This window comes from Dromiciops gliroides, chromosome 2 (genome assembly GCF_019393635.1).
Source record: "Dromiciops gliroides isolate mDroGli1 chromosome 2, mDroGli1.pri, whole genome shotgun sequence".
In the NCBI taxonomy this organism is placed as follows: Eukaryota; Metazoa; Chordata; class Mammalia; order Microbiotheria; family Microbiotheriidae; genus Dromiciops; species Dromiciops gliroides.
The window spans coordinates 272,154,134-272,171,719 of NC_057862.1; the positions used below are offsets into that span (position 1 = coordinate 272,154,134).

The 17,586-nt window shown below is 36.2% G+C and overlaps 1 non-coding gene across 1 annotated transcript; it reads left to right on the forward strand.

Moving 5' to 3' along the window:
- Nucleotides 1-14,154: 14,154 nt before the first annotated feature.
- LOC122744996 lies at nt 14,155-14,256 on the forward strand. Its single transcript, XR_006355312.1, has one exon. It is a non-coding gene; the product is annotated as a U6 spliceosomal RNA (small nuclear RNA).
- The last annotated feature ends 3,330 nt before the right edge of the window (nt 14,257-17,586 follow it).

The following is a 17,586-nucleotide window of genomic DNA, read 5'->3' on the forward strand; positions in this document are numbered from 1 at the left end:
TCTCAAGTGCTACCTTCTACATTAAGCTTTTCTTGTATAGTCTTCCACCCCTAAAATAAAATTTGCCTTGTACTTATCTTGTATGTGTAACATCTGTTCCAAAAGCCTTTAAAAAAAAACCCAGAGGCTATAGGCACTCTTACTATCTCTTTAAGAGCAAATGATAAAAATGACAATTTTAACTTTTTTGAGATATTTTCCCCTATGGAATTAGGGAGAATATTTATGAGTTCAACTTGCTCTCTAAGGATCTATGGAAAACTTGTAAAGAAAATTCTTTCTTGTCCAAACTATCGACTATTATTTTCTGAAGAAACATTATAAAGACAATTTTATGAGAAGTAAGTCTGGGGAGAATCTATTAAGATTGAGGATTTGATCTCTAATGATTAGAGAGATGCCAATTAAAACAACTCTGAGGTAACACCTGACACCTATCAGATTGGCTAAAATGACAAAAAAGGAAGATAATAAATGTTGGAGAGGCTGTGGGAAAATTGGAACACTAATGCATTGTTGGTGGAGCTGTGAACTGATCCAACCATTCTGGAGAGCAATTTGGAATTATGCCCAAAGGGCAATAAAGCTGTGCATACCCTTTGACCCAGCAATTCCACTTTTAGGTCTTTTGCCCAAAGAAATCATGGAAGGGGGAAAGGGACCCAAATGTACAAAAATATTTATAGCTGCTCTTTTTGTGGTAGCAAGGAATTGGAAGTTGAGGGGGTGCCCATCAATTGGGGAATGGCTGGACAAGTTGTGGTATATGAATACAATGGAATACTATCGTGCTGTAAGAAATGAGCAGGAAGAGTTCAGAGAAACCTGGAGGGTCTTACGTGAGCTGATGATGAGTGAGATGAGCAGAACCAGAAGAACATTGTACACAGTATCATCAACATTGAGTGTTGACCTACTGTGATGGACTGTATTCTTCTCACCAATGCAATGGTACAGAAGAGTTCCAGGGAACTCATGATAGAAGAGGATCTCCAAATCCAAGAAAAAAAAAGAAAGAAAGAACCGTGGAGTATAGATGCTGATTGAACCATATTATTTCTTTTGTTTTGGGTGCTGTTGTTTTTTTTTTCTATTTTGAGGTTTTGCATCACTGCTCTGATTTTTTCTCTTGTAACAGGATTAATGCAGAAATAGGATTAATGTTATTATGTGTATATATATGTGTGTATCTATATCTATATATCTCTATGTATAGAGATATATAGACATAACCTATATCAGATTACCTGCTGTCTAGGGGAGGGGGGATGGAGGGGAGGGAGGGAGAAAAATCTGAAATTGTAAAGCTTGTATAAACAAAAGTTGAGAACTATCTTTACATGTAACGGAAAAAATAAAATACCTTATACATTAAAAATAAAAAAAGAAAAGAAAAAAAAGATTGAGGATTTGAGATAATTTGATTATTTACCTATCATGTCAGTCATGTCTAGATGTACGGAGAGTAGAGAGAAAGAAGTTCAAGATATTGTATATCTTTATGAATCTATCATAACCTCTATTTGGGAAAGAGGAAGAGAAACATTGAGAAGAGACTTGGCTTAGTATGTTGAGTGAACTGAGTGGTGGATCTTGGTTTCCAGAAATAAAGAGAAGTCACTTGTAATTATGGACCTAGTTAGAAGTGGTTCAGGCCAGTCCTCTGGTAGTTTGGGTTCAATATTGGAATAAAATGAGGCCATTCAACAATTAAGAAAAACAATGTTTATTAAGCCACAGCAGAAGAAGGTTATCCAACAAAGGATAGGCATCAAGGACACTCTGAGTTGATTCAGCTAAGCATCATCATAATGCACCAGCCAAGCATCAGTAAAAAAGTGACATTAACAGTCTAAGCATAATTAAGTCCTTTGAGCCAAACAACTCTTAAGGAATGTTCTTTCAGGCAAAACTAGCCTAACTTACATAGAGGTAGGGGAGAGGGGAGAAGGATATTGTTCAGGAGCTACTGCACCCTCTCAGGATTCTAGGAATTGGAATGTTCTCTAATGCTATCAGTTTGAGACCCCATTCCTGCATGTTCTCTTCAATATCAAACACTAGTTACAGTCAGTATTTTGCCTATATCACCGTTTAACCCAATAATCAGTGCCTCAATGTAATTTTTTAAAATTGGTATTGATTAACTTTTACAACAGGATATTTACTGAGAAGATAGAGCAAGAGCAGGAGTGCATTTCCTCCAACAGAAAACATTTCCCCTAAGACTTTCTTTGCTATCTTGTTCCCATTGGAGAGTGGGCTCAAACTTAAAAGTGGTTGTTACAGAGCATTTGCCAGAACAAATTTTTTTTCTCTAAATGCAGTAGCTCCTGAACAAGTCCCTTTCTTGCTTCAGGTCATGGAGTGTTGGCTGCCATCAACCTACTGGGTCAATACACTGGGTCAAACAGGTCATTCTTCATGTTGTGATGTTGTTTCATCAAGCTCTACTGCCAACTTCTGTGTGGGTTTCTTATATTTTGCGACCCTTCTTCAAGGTTTTGTAGCAAACCTTTCTTCAAGGTTTTGTAGCAAAAGAAAATGGATACCAAACAGGAAATGGTTCTAGTCCTTACACAGACTCATCTATGAGGCCATGTGTAAATTGGCTTCTTTGGAACTCTGGATGAGAGAGGGCCTTTTGATTGCACACAGAGTTCTGGCTCAGCAGCCAAGCAAATGGGGACTCTCTGCCACACAATAAATGTGCAGGAAATAGTCAAAGAATGCTTACATATTCTCTTACATAGAGAACAGAGTCCTCTGTTATACATGCTTTTGGAAGTAGGCTCACCAAATAGTTTTGTGAGGAAATTGTGTCAAGCAGAGAATAATGTGTATATTCTTATGAATTCTACTTATATATTTGTTTTTTTGTTTATTTCATTATTAATAAGTTTTATATTCAGTAACCAATCACAAGAGATTAAAAGATGTGTAAGGGGCTAAAATTCTAGCTATGATGTCTAAAATCTACTAAAAATCTAATGAGTGGTTACCTTAAATTAGAAGCTTTAATATGAGTTTAGACTTTTAAGTATTTATTAAAATATATTAGGGGTTAGTAAAGAGAAACATGTGCATAAAAAATTAGATCTGCCTTCTCTCTCCCTAATCTCCTTCCCCTGCTCCCAAGCTGAAGTCTCCAACCCAAAAGAGACTCCTCCTCAGGGGCTTCTTCCCAAAGTCCAAGCTAATTGGCTGGTAACTCTGATCGACACAAGTAACAGGCGGTTCTATAGATGTAAGTTCCAGATGCGTGGCAACTTCCGGACACTAAAGTCACATGGTTTCTTTTTTGTTTGTTTTTGCTTTTGGGGGTGGTGGGGGGGGGGTTGCAGTGCAATGAAGGTTAAGTGACTTGCCCAGGGTCACACAACTGGTAAGTGTCAAGTGTCTGAGGCTGGATTTGAACTCAGTTCCTCCTGAATCCAGGGCCAGTGCTTTATCCACTGTACCACCTAGCCACCCCTCACATGGTTTCTTTATCATATGCTTTCTCCTCATGGCAGAGCTTCCCTGCAATATCTTTCTCAACAGGTTGGTAGCACTCTAAATATCACAAAGATTTAATATACAGAGAGATTTGAGTAACTACTATGGGAAAAGGAGGTTTCTCCAGTTTGCTAAAAAGATAATATTTGATGAACTTGTGGCAGTTCTGGCCTTAATTGATTAAATAAGATATATAATAAAATTTTCTTAATTGATGAAGAAATATATAAATACATCCTTAGAAGGGCCTAAAATTTGGGGGATGATAAGATTAAATGTGGAAATGGGTCAAGTAACAGTTGAGGGCTAATTTACAAATGAGATACCTACCTATGCATCCTGTGCATATACTTAGTTATGTACATACAATCTCCCAGATAGCATGTAAATTCACGGAGTAAAGTTAGGGTTTGTTTCACTTTGGTCTTTGGATCCCTAGTGTCTGACATGTAGTAGCAGTAGCAGTGACAACAACAATAGCAGTACTGATAGTGAGCACTTATACTCTGCTTTAAGGTTTGAAAATTAGTAGATAGATCATAAAGTTCTATTGATTGACTGACCATGGGCAAGTCATTTAATTTCCCTTAGCCTCGGTTTCCTCATCTATAAAATGGAGATAATCAACACCTACCTCACAGAGTTGTTATGTGTGCAAAATACAATAATATATGTAAAATGTTACAAGCTTCAAGGTTATAAAAATACCAGCTATTATACAGGTGTGATATAGGCCTTTAAAACAAGAGGTGGTAATGTTTTGCCTAGTAACCAACAAATATTAGCCCAGGGTAGTCTAACAAAACAAAACAAAAAAATTTCAGCAAGGTCTTACATGAAATGTTCTGGTTAAACTCAGTCCTTTCCACTTTTCCCTCAAGAACTATAAGAAATGGAAGTAACAATGATCAAAAGAAGAAAAAGAAAATAAATCTCTACAAAATAATTCCTGAAAGATAAAAAAAAAATTTAAGTGTCAGTTCCACACTTTGCTTCCTCCCTCCATGGTTTCCTGATGAGGGCTTCTTAGAATAGTGCTACAGTGGCTACTGGGTCAAAATTTGAAATTAACTGCAGCTGAGTCAATCAGTAAGGGCCTTCACCAGTGACTCCTAATGGGCTTCACTTTTAAGAGAGATGAAATAAGAGTTCTCTCTTCCTTCACAGGGAGAAGCTCAGGACTTGGGGATAGGGTAACAACACAAAAACTGAAGAAAGGACCAAGTTAAGGAAAACTTCTGTTAAAATGAATACAATTAAGATCATCATAGGATCATAATATAATAGATTTAGAGCTGGATCCCAGGATAAAATTCCTGAAGAGAATAATTCTATAATATACTACAACTAGGACCCCAGAAAAGAATATGGAATGTCCATGAAGTAGCTGTAAAAACAAGTAAAGGAACCAAAGAAGGAAGGGCTGATGAATGGGATAGACAATTTAGAAACCAGAGCAAAGCAGTGAATTCACACCATGAAAAAGAATGTAGAAAACAGCACAAATTCAGTGACGTAACAAGAAATATTAGAGTAAGATCAAAAGGCAATGAAATTGGGAGAACATGTGAAATATCTTTGATGAAAAAAAAAACCTACTAACCTAGAACACAAGGACTGTGTGGAGAAAGATTTAAGAATGATTAGTTAAACAAGGACATTCTGTCATGCTTATGTATTTTTTTTTCATACTGGAAATTTTCTTTATTATAGAGGAGGACAATGTATTATATGCAGAACAATGCAGGTTTAGTGAGTTGCTAATGGTCACATGGCTATAAGTGTCAAGTGTGTGACATAACATTTGAACTGATGTCCTCCTGAATTCAGGAGGACCTGCACCACCTAGCTGCCCTGAACACTGTTTAGATGATTCCATTTTTGCTGGCAACATCCAAAGCATCGTAGTCTGGAGCCAGTCAGACATAAGCCTTTTTCTCTCCATCAGGCCTGATCAGTGCGTTGACCTTGGCCACGTCAATGCCATAAAGCTTCTTTACAGCTTGCTTAATCTGATGCTTGTTGGCTTTGACATCCACAATGAAGACAAGGGTGGTGTTGTCCTCTATTTTCTTCATAGCAGACTCAGTGGTCAAGGGAAACTTAATGATGGCATAGTGGTCAAGCTTGTTTCTCCTCGGGCACTTTTCCGAGGGTATTTGGGCTGCCTTCGAAGTCTTAGAGTCTTGGGTCACTGGAAGGTGGGGGATGTTCAGATCTTCTTCTTTTTGTGGCTGTGCACACCCTTCAAGGCCTTGGCCTTGGCTTCCGTCTTGGGGCAAACAGCCACTTCCTTCTTTGCTTTCAGCGCCATCTTAAGAAAAAAAAGCCATGCTTATGGATTAATGGAGAGGCATAACTCCTGAATGGAAGAGGGACCTCTGTGATCCAGTAGTTGCTTAAGTGTGGAAAGACTTGTGAGGAGGAGAGTTCCAGAGAGGTGAGGGAGAAGAAAAGTGTAAACTTTTGAAGTCTAATAGAAGTAGCAATGTATAATGTGAAGGAGGTTAGCTCCTCACATGTCCCTTCAGATATCTGATTTTTCTTTTGTTTTGTTTTTTATCTTCTTTTTGCATAATGAATATTTGGTAGGAGGGAGATAATGATTGAGGAAGCTATTGAGGAAACTATTGAGAGAAAATTATTACCTTTTCCCTTATAGCAACTAAGAAAAGTGACTTATTTTGAATCTCATATGGGGACAGAGCCAAGATAATGGAGTGAAGTGAGTAACTTTACTGAGCTCTCCAAAGCTGCCCTTCTGAACTTAAAAAAAAAAAACACAATAAACCAAATTCTGAGTTGGAATCACCAATGAAAAGTCACAGTGAGTAATTTTTTTTGAGTTCAGGGCAGCTAGGAGGAGAGAAAGACAGGTCTGTGGATATTGAAGTGGCAGCTAACCTGGAGTGTGGCAGAAGCCTCATGAGCTGTGGACTTTGAAGGCAGTGACAACACAATGATTGGTAAAGAGACTATACTACTGATTAGAGATTCTAGGTGGACCTCTGTGCTAGCCCCATTGCCCATTACCCAGTTCTAGGTTGCAGTTTCAGGATGAAGGGGGCGTAGTTGTAGTTTTGAAGGAGCAGGAGCCCTACTCCTGCTAGATAAGACCAGAGCATAGACAAAGAGGGCAGTGATCAAACCACAGCCTAAATGATGTTATTGTGGAAGCATTGAAAATTTACAGGCCCCCAGACCTAGCTGTGAAAACAGCAGGATATTAAAGCCTGAAGTTCAGAGACTAACTGTAACACAAAGTCCAAAGTCAAGAGATAGGTTAGAAAAATGAGCAAACAATAATAACAAAAAAAGAGAATTTGACCATCAAAAGCTACTAAGGTGACAGGAAGTTCAAGACATGAACTCAAAAGACAATGAATTGAAAACATCTATAAGCAAAACCTCAAAGAAAAAAAAATGCAGATTGAATAAGCCCAACAAGAATGCCTAGAAAAGTTAAAGACAGATAAAAAAGAACAAAAAACATTTTGAAAGATTTTAAAAATAAAATATGAATGGTAGATGGACATTGGGAAAAGAAATGAGAGCAATACTTATGAAAAGAGAATTAAGAGCTTAGCAAAAGAGGCATAAACTACTGAAGAAAATAACTTTAAAAGTCTAAAGACTGAAAAAAATAGAAGAAAACATGAATGATCTCATAGAAAAACAACTGATACATTAAATGAATCTTTAATGAATTAATTTTTCTTTTTAGTGAGGCAATTGGGGTCAAGTGACTTGCCCAGGGTCACACAGCTAGTAAGTGTTAAGTGTCTGAGGCCAGATTTGAACCCAGGTACTCCTGACTCCAGGGCCGGTGCTCTATCCACTGCACCACCTAGCTGCCCCTAATGAATTAATTAAGGATAAGAATTATTGAACTACCAGAAAGCTGTCATAAAAAGCCTAGACATCATATTTTAATAAATTATAAAGGAAAAATGTTTAGCTATCTTAGAACCAAAGGACAAAGTAGAAATAAAATCCACTGATCACCTTCTAAAAGAGATCCCCAAATGAAAACTCCAAGGAATATTATAACCAAATTCCAGAGCTCCCAGGTCAAGAAGAAAATATTGTAGATACTATTTATTATTTTAAGGAAAGCTCCACCTATTCCTAAACTCTCTAGTGTTTTTATTAGGAATGGGTGCTGTATTTTGGGTGCTGTATTTTGTCAACTTTCTCTGCATCTATTGAGATAATCATATGATTTTGGTTGGTTTTCTTATTGATGTGGTTGATTATGTTAATAGTTTTCCTAATGTTGAACCAGCCCTGCATTCCTGGTATAAATCCCACCTGGTCATAGTGTATTATCCTGGTGATCATTTGCTGTAATCTCCTTGCTAATATCTTATTTAAGATTTTAGCATCAATATTCATTAGGGAAATTGGTCTATAATTTTCTTTCTCTGTTTTTGCTTTGCCTGGTTTTGGTATCACCACCATATTTGTGTCATAAAATGAATTTGGTAGAACTCCTTCTTCACCTATTTTTCCAAATAATTTATATAATATTGGAATTAATTGTTCTCTAAATGTTTGGTAAAATTCACCTGTAAACCCATCTGGCCCTGGGGATTTTTTCTTAGGGAGTTCATTAATGGTTTGTTCAATTTCTTTTTCTAATATGGGTTTATTTAAGGATTTTATTTCCTCTTCAGTTAACCTGGGCAGTTTGTATTTTTGTAAATATTCATCCATTTCATTTAGATTGTCAAATTTATTGGCATACAGTTGGGCAAAATAATTCCTAATTATTGATTTAATTTCCACTTCATTGGTGGTAACATCACCCTTTTCATTTTTGATACTGGCAATTTGGTTTAAGAAGAAAATATTGTAAGGCACCAGAAAGAAACAATTCAAATATCATGAAGCCACAGTCATAGCTAGAGAAGATTTAGCAGCTACCACTATGAAGGAGTGAAGGGCTTGGAATATGATATTCCAAAAGGCAAAGAAGCTAGAATTACAACAAAGAATAATTTACCTAGTAAAACTGAATAAAATCCTTTGGAGAAAAAAATGAAATAGATGACTTTTAAACATTCCTGATGAAAAGGCCAAGGCTGAGTAGAAAATGTGACATTCAAAAACAATTCTCCAGAGAAGCAAAAAAAAAAAAAAAAGAAGAAGAGAAATCATAAGGGACTTAATAAGATTAAATTGTTTACATTCCTCTATGGGAAGATGATGTAACTCCTAAGAACTTTATCATTATTAGGGCATCTAGAAGGAGTCTATTTGACAGAGGGAATGGATGTGAATATTATTTTGGAATGATCTCAAAAGTAGAATGGAAAAATGAGGAAGAGGTATGCACTAGTAGAATGAAGAAGAGTGGAACATTGGGGAAAATATTCTCACATAAAAGAGGTGTGCAAGGAAGAGTTTTTACAATGGAGGGGATAATGAGGGTGGTGAGTAGACAATACTTTAACCTCTCATCTAAATATACACACAGAGTTGGAGATAGAAATTCATTTTAACCCAATAGGGAAGTAGGAAGGAAAGGAGCTAAGAGAAAGGGAAATAGATAAGAGGGAGGGTAGATTAAGGGAAGCAGTGGTCAGAAGCAAAACTGACTTTTGAGGAGGGGACAGGGTGAAAAAAAAAGCATAAATAGAAAAGAATAAGATAGAAGGAAATATACAGTTAGCTATAACTGTATAGCTATATACAGTTATATAACATTTATAACTGTGAATGTGAATAGAAAGAACTCACCCATAAAACAAGAGAATAGCAAAATGAATTAAAACCAGAATCCAGTATGTTGTCTACAAGAGACACACTTGAAACAGAAAAACAAACACACAAAGATAAAATAAGGGGCTAGAGAAGAATCTATTATACTTTATCTGAAGCAATCATGATGTCAGACAAAGCAAAAGTAAAAATAGACCTAATTAAAAGAGATAAGCAAGGAAACTACATTTTGCTTAAAGGCACTGTAATGATTGGAATGATGCCACCTACTGGAGACTTGCTGTGGGAAAGCTACGCCATGAGAAAAATGCCTCAGAGGGCAAGGCCATGTGGCTTTTTCTTGGCGTCAGGAAATGACGTGTGCTCATGGGTGCTGTCTATCAAGGCTACCAGCCAATCAACTTGAGGAGCCTCCTATTTTCTGGGAGGAGACAGGAAGGAGGAAAGAGGGCCTGCATGGAGAGCTCTGTCTCTTTTTGGTTCCTGACTTGATGGTGGTAGTGGCGGCAGAGGACTTCACAGGAAATTTGAGGAAAGATAGGAATGCCAGGTTGTTGGAATTCTGTTCTCAATCTTTCTCTTTCTATCTTTCAATAAACCCTTAAAAACCTAAACCTGTTTTATCAGTGATTTTAGTCAGTTTCCCCCAAAACAGGGGGAACAGATTAGAATCCACATTTAGAATCTTAAATTACACGGCACCATAGTGAATTAGTATCAATTCTAAATATATGCACCAAATTGCATAACATCCAAATTCTTGAAGGAAAAGTTAAATGAGTAACAGGAGGAAATAGACAGTAAAACTATATTAGTGGAAACCTCAATGTACCCCTTTCAGAATTAGATAAATCTAACCATAAAATAAACAAGAAAGAAGGAGATGCATAGAATTTTAGAAAAGTTAGATTTGCTAGATCTCTGGAGAATATTGAATGGGAATAGAAAGAAATATAGCTGTTCTTCAGCTTTATATGGCATTTTCATACCCTTCAAAATCATATATCAGAGCATAAAAAACTCACCAATAAATTTTAAAAAACAGAAATAGTAAATGTACGCTATATAATCCACGATTCAATAAAATTATATTAAACAAAGGGCCTTTGAAACAGATTAAAAATTGATTAAGAATGAGTCAAAGAACAAATGCTAGAAACAATGAATAATTTATTTAAAGATAATGACAACAATAAGACAACATATAAAAATTTGTGGGATGCAGTGAAAGTAGTTATGGAGGGGAAAATTTATGTCTAAATAATTACATTACTAAAAGAGAGAAAGCAGATTAAAAAATTGGATATGCAAATTGAAAAAACTAGAAAAAGGGCAAATGAAAAACTCCAATTAAACACAAAAATAAAAATCCTGAAACTCAAAAGAGAAATGAATAAAATTATAGGTAAAAACCACCCATTAAGCTAATAAATAAAACTAGGAGCTGACTTTATGAAAAAAATTAAATAGATAAACCATTGGTTAATTGGATTTTTTAAAAAAGAAGATAACCAAATCATCAGTATCAAAACTGTAAAGGGTGAATGCACAACCAATGAAGATGAAATTAAAGGAATTATTAGGGGCTATTTTACCGAAGTATAAAGCCAATAAAGGTGGCAGGCTAAATAAAAATAAAATAAAAATTGCCCAGATTAACAGAAGAGGAATTAGGGTACTTAACCCTGTCTTAGAAAAATAAACTGAACAAAACATAAATGAGATACATAAGAAAAAACAAAAAACCAGGACAAGGTGAATTTATAAGTAAATCCTACCAAATATTTAAAGAACAGTTAATTTGGGAGTCTTGCCAAATTCCTTCTATGGACACAAATATGGTTTTGATACCTAAACCACAAATAACAAAAAACAGAGAAAGAAAACAATAGACCAATTCTCCTAATAAATATTGATACAAAAATTTTAAATAAAATACATGTAGGAGATTACAGCAATATGCCACAAAAATCATATACTATGATCAGCATGGATTTATACCAGGAACACAGGGCTAGAATACTAGCAAATATTATTAAATACTAGGAAATAGCAAAATTGACCATATTAACAACAAAACCAAAAAAACCCATATGATTATTTCAATAGATTAAGAAAAAGCTTTTGACAAAATATAACACCCATAGGGCAGCTAGGTGGCACAGTGGATAGAGCACCGGCCCTGGAGTCAGGAGTACCTGAGTTCAAATCCGGCCTCAGACACTTAACACTTACTAGCTGTGTGACCCTGGGCAAGTCACTTAACCCCAATTGCCTCACTAAAACAACAACAACAAAATATAACATCCATTCCTAAGAAATAATTGAAGCTTTTCTTAAAATAGTAAGTAGTATCTATAAAAACAAAGAACAAGTATTATTTGTAATGGGGCCTTTCCAACAAGATCAGAAGTGAAGCAAGTATGTCCATTCTTACCATTATCATTCAATATTGTACTAGAAATGTCCAGTATAGCAATAAGACAAGAAAAATCAATTGAAGGAATGATAGAAAACAAGGTATCACTTTTTTCCAGATGATATGATGGTATATACTGCAAGAACCCTAGAGAGTAAACTAAAAAAACTAGTTGAAATAATTAACAACTTTATTAAAGTTGCAGGATATAAAATAAACCTACTCAAATCATCAGCATTTCTATATATTACCAACAAAATCCAGCAGGAGAAAGAAAAATTCAATGAAAAATAATTGTAGACAGTATAGAATACTTAGGATTCCATTTATCAAGTCACATGCAGGAATTATATGAACAATTAAAAAACACTCCACACAAAAAAGTAGGGAAAATAGTAATTGTTTATGGGTAGACATATGCAACATAATAAAAATGACAATACTACCTAAATTAATTACTTATTCAGTGTTATATCAATCAAACTATGAAAGGACTACTTTATAATGCTGGAAAAATAATAACAAAAATCATCTGGAGGAACAAATGGTCAAGATTAGCAATAAATAAATTAGCAATAAATCAATAAAAATGTGAAGGAAGGTGGCCTAGTGGTACCAGATCTCAAAATAATATTACAAAATGGTAATCAGCAAAAGAATAATTTGGTATTGGCTAAGAAAAAGAGTAGTTGATCAATGGAACAGATTAGATACACAATATGTAGAAGCATATGAGCATAGTAATTTGGTTTTTGATGAACCTAAAGATCTCAGCTATTGGTACACTATTTTGAACTCTTTAAGAGAACATTCTACTCCCTGCACTACTAAGATTTGATGTGTGATAAATAAATATAACTCTACTGCAAATATTAATCTTGAAGAGCAAAGGAGAAATCGTCCTGAATCCTGCCTACCCTCTTCTACTAGGCTACTGACAGTGTGATCAAGGCCTTCCTCCTACTCTCCATAATCATGGAAATTAGTTTATCTGAAGATGAGGTGAGCTATACTACTACAAATCTATGTACTACATAACATAAAATAAAGTAGAGAAGAATAGAAGGAATTCTTTTTGCAAATATAGAACATAGACCATCATCAAGTATAAGAGAGACAATTTTGATTACACAAAATCAAATAGCTCTTAGATGAACAAAATCAATTCAGGTAGAATAAAAAAGGTGTTTATTAGGAAAAAAATCTTTGCATAAAATACCTCTAATAAATATCTAAGATATATAGGAAATTAATCAAAATATATATGAAAAAGAGCCATTTTCTTTTCTTTCTTTTTTTTTGGTGAAGCAATTGGGGTTAAGTGACTTGCCCAGGGTCACACAACTAGTAAATATCAGTCAAGTGTCTGAGTTCAAATTTGAACTCAGGTCCTCATGAATCCAGGGATGGTGCTTTATCCATTGCGCCACCTAGCCGCCCCCAAAAGAGCCATTTTCTAATAGATAATGGTCAAAAGTTGTAAGTATTTGTGCATTTTTTAAAAAGAAATATAGACTCTCAGTAGCCATATTAAATGCTCTGCATCCCTAATATTAAGAAAAATGAAAATTAAAATAACTCTGAGGTTTTATTTATACATTGAATTGCCAAAGATGGTAAAGAAATGGACATTTTTTGAAAACACACTAAGATAGTTTTCTTAGCTGTGAAATGATCTAATCATTTTAGAAAACAATTTGGAACTATGGGAGAAAACTCACTCAACTATATATACCTTTGACCCACTTATCCCACTACAAGAATGACAACAAAAAGCTAAGTATTTATGCCAAAGTAGTTATATATGAGTAGTTTTATGGTGGCAAAATATAGGTAACAAAGTAGATGTCTGGTATATTTTGGATTGGCTGAATATGTCCCAGCTCACGAATATAACATAATGTTATTGTCACATCAGGAATGATAAATATGAATAATTCAGAGAAACCTGGGGTGTAGAATGCAAAAGCAAAATCAGAACAATGTTCATAATGATCCTGATAATGGAAATTGAAAGAATAGCAACAGGTAGCTGACATCAGATAGATTGTAAATGATCAACTTTAGACCCAGAGAACAGATGATGAGACACAGTTATCTCCTCTGGGTAGAGAAGTAGGTACTATAAGGGCAGAAAGCTGCATACACTGTCAAGCATTATCATTTTGTCAGTGTTGCTTAACTGTTTTTCTTTATTACAAGAGGTAAGGTTGGTGAAGGTATATATAAAGAAATTACTGTGAGGTATATACAAATAAAGGACTCAATCAAAACCCTTCCTCAACCCCTAAGGAAGAGGAAGACATAAGAGTAGATGAGAGGACTACCAGATGGCTGTAGCAGCTTAGCAGAGAAGCAATGAATGGCAGCCGTGGAGACACAGCAATGACATATGGTGGAAATTAAGTGGAATTTTCCTTTTGGAGGGAGAATGGAATGGAAATGGCAAGAGGAGCTTTGAGAGATGGAGTCATACTAAGACCTGTGTTAGACAGAATAAAGAAGCAGAGAGAGTGCTTGATTTGGCAGCACATATATTAAAATTGGAATGAGGCAGAGATGAGTGTGGCTCCTGCACAAGGATGATACAAATTTGTGAAGAGTTCAATATTGTTTACTTTTTTCTAAAGAACCAAAGAGACACAGATGATTGCCAAAGGCCTGAGCTAAAAAAGCTGTTCTAGAACCAATGCAATGCATTTTTCTGGGAGTGTTCCTTTCCTTACCATTGTGGAAAATGGTGGGAAATGGTACTCTTTGTGCATGGGGCTAAGAATTTTGTACTATCTTCAATTTTCCCTTGTTATTTACTTTGCTCTTCTGTCCTAATTATAAGTGTTTTGCTATTTGATTTATGGTTCAATAAATCCAAAAAATGTATGCGGTGTCTATTTATGTTCCAGGCACTATAGATAAAAATAGAAAAAAATAAAATGATCCTTACCCTCTAGGCACTTACGTTCTATCAGTTTCTCTGTCTTCACTTTCTCAGAGCAAGTCAGCGTTTTTTCTCTCCATAGAGGTTTTAGGGGCATCCCCAGAGGGGTTCAAGCATTTCCTCTTCTTTTTTGTTTTTTTATTATTTTAAGTGAGGCAATTGGGGTTAAGTGACTTGCCCAGGGTCACACAGCTAGTAAGTGTTAAGTGGCTGAGGACGGATTTGAACTCAGGTACTCCTGACTCCAGGGCCAGTGCTCTATCCACTGCGCCACCTAGCTGCCCCAAAGTATTTCTTCTTTAATGTCACCAACTCAGGGCCCCATTCCAGGTTTTATTCCCCTTTGTGTTAATCATAAACTTCCATTCAGTAATTTAACACTGACTAGCTTCTTTGAAGGGATATTTACTTCACAGAAATAGCAAGAACTAAAGCATAAACATTTCCCCTCCAATATCATAGGGGCACACTCATTTTGTAACACCTCAGTTTTGGGGAAGAGTGGGTTCAGACTTAATGTAGAATCTGTCTAGCATTAATTTCCACAAAATTCACATCCAAATACAGAATGACTGCCAAATGAGTACTCATTTCATTTACCTAGGGGCCTGATCTCACAGGTCATTCCTCACTTCTTGGCACACAGATATTGGGCTGGCTGCAAACACCACTGTGTACTTAACTCCCAGACTCCCCAACTTGGGTGAACTTCCTTCACCTGAAACAAAAGAACAAATTTGGAGGCAGACAAAGAACAGAGGGCCATATTCATGTTAGCCTCAGGCCCAAGGCCCTTTCCACATTACTCTTAATGGATGACATCTAGCAAGATGAACTCAGCCAAAGAGAAGTCAAACCAACATAAAGGCCAAGACTGACTAATGCCTTTTTGAAAGCACTCCCAGTCCTGGTTCCCAGCTCTAAGCCAATCAAAGAGACTGTTGTCCATCGGGTGGTTAGCTGACCAGAGCCAGGTATAGAATATCTTTGCATATTCCAAGGTCTCTCCAAAGAACTTTCATTATACATCAAAATAACTTCCCCAGAAGCAGGCTCTATAGCTTCTTCTGCTAGGGGAATTGCATCAGCATTACTCTGTGCATGTGCCAGTTCTTTATTTTATAGGTATATACAGAATAAATACACAGTTCATACCAGGTAGTTAAATACAAAGTAATTAGAGAGGGAGGGCACTATAGGTTGAGAATGTATAGAAGATGGTGCTTGAGCTGAGTGGTGAAAGAAGCGAGGGATTTCTGAGGTAGAGGTGAGAAGGGAGTTCATTCCAGGCATGAGGAGAACTCTGGCTTTGCTCCACTAACCCCAAAGCAATGAACTCAGGGCAAACCATGAAAAAAAGGATAAAGGACAAGGATTGGTAAAAGTCACCAGCCCATGTGGTCTCAATCTACAGGTGCCTGCCTGGCTAGTGAAAAATTTTAATAGAATGAACTTCAAATAATAATAATAGCAGCTAGCATTTACATAGTGCTTTGTGGTTTGTAATGCACTTTACAAATATTCTCTAATTTGATTGTCACAATAACCCTGGGAGGTAGGTAGGTGATATTATTATTTTCACTTTACATAAGAAGAAATCAAGGTAGCTAAAGGTTAAATGACTTGCCCAGGGTCACATAGCTAGTAAGGGTCTGAAGTGGGATATAAACTCAGGTCTTCCTGACTCCAAGTCCAGGACTCTACCCACTGTGTCACCTAGTTGCTAATTAAGAAGCACTTCTTTACTCTTCTTCTAACTACTCCACCACCACCACCACCACCACCTGCCTCAGGAGTGATGGAGGTTTCTGCCTGGTATGTTGGCAAACAATACCCTGGATGGAACCTTGAGCTATGTTTGCATAAATATGATTACTCAAAAAAGTCCACACTGAACCTGGATTATAAAGGAGTTCTAAAAGATGAATAGAACCCTTTTAAAGCTAAAAGGGGAACTTTGGGAAGGTTATTTGCATATTGTCATTTTAAAATTACAAACTGAATGAAGTGTGTCCAAATTAAATTCAACACCATACTAAAGTTTCATGCCTCCTTTTCTCAAAGAAGCATATATTAGAGTAACATGGGAATGTATTAAGCATGACAATTATCTTCCCACCACAATGTGAGCTCAGAATTGCTGTTCTTTAGCACCTCCCCATAGGGGAGTCATATAAGTTTCCAGTAAGTCTGGGCTAAGGAGGAAGCCTTCAGCATGTTGTTCTTGTTTCATTTCACTACATTTTAGCCACCTTAGACTTTTATTAAGGCAGATTTTTTCCTCAATCACTGTTGAAGTCGTCAGTGGGAGAACCTAATGTTGCTAATATTTAAGTTGTTTTCTTCTCTTGGTGAATTCAACTACTGCTGAGGAAAGAAAGAAAGAAAGAAAAAAGAAGGAGGAAGAAGTAAGGAAAGAAGGATGGAAGGAAGGAAGGAAAAAGGAAGGGAAGAAGGGAAGGAAGGAAGGAAAAGGAAGGAAATTAGAAAAAGCAAGAAAGGAAGAGAAAATAAGTAAAAGAAAGTAAGGAAGAAAGAAACAAAGAAAGATTAAGAGCTTTGTAGCAATTTGCAGCTTGATATGTTAGAGAAGGGTGCTGCCCTGGAGTCAGTAAGATGAGAGATTCTTACTAGCTGTGTGACCCTGGAGCTATAGACATGCTAGTTATTAATATATTCTTCCGGGAAATAACTAAGTGAGGTCAATTAATGCAGATGAGGAGCACAATTCTCTCTCCATTCTACCTCTTGTAGACCCTGAACTTTACACTTTTCTGTTGTTTTCTCCTGGCAACTAGCTGCCTAGAGCTGTGCCTCCTGGACATAAGTTGATCTTGATAAAGTAAGTAATGGTTTCACAGCTACTGCTATAACTTTAAAATAGTCACTATGTTCAAGGCTAAATCATATATCAGAGGGTTCAGAAGTGATAGAAGCATAGCTCCAGTGACACTGGCCTCCTGGCTGTTCCTTAAACAAGACCCTCCATCTCTTGGCTCTAGGCATT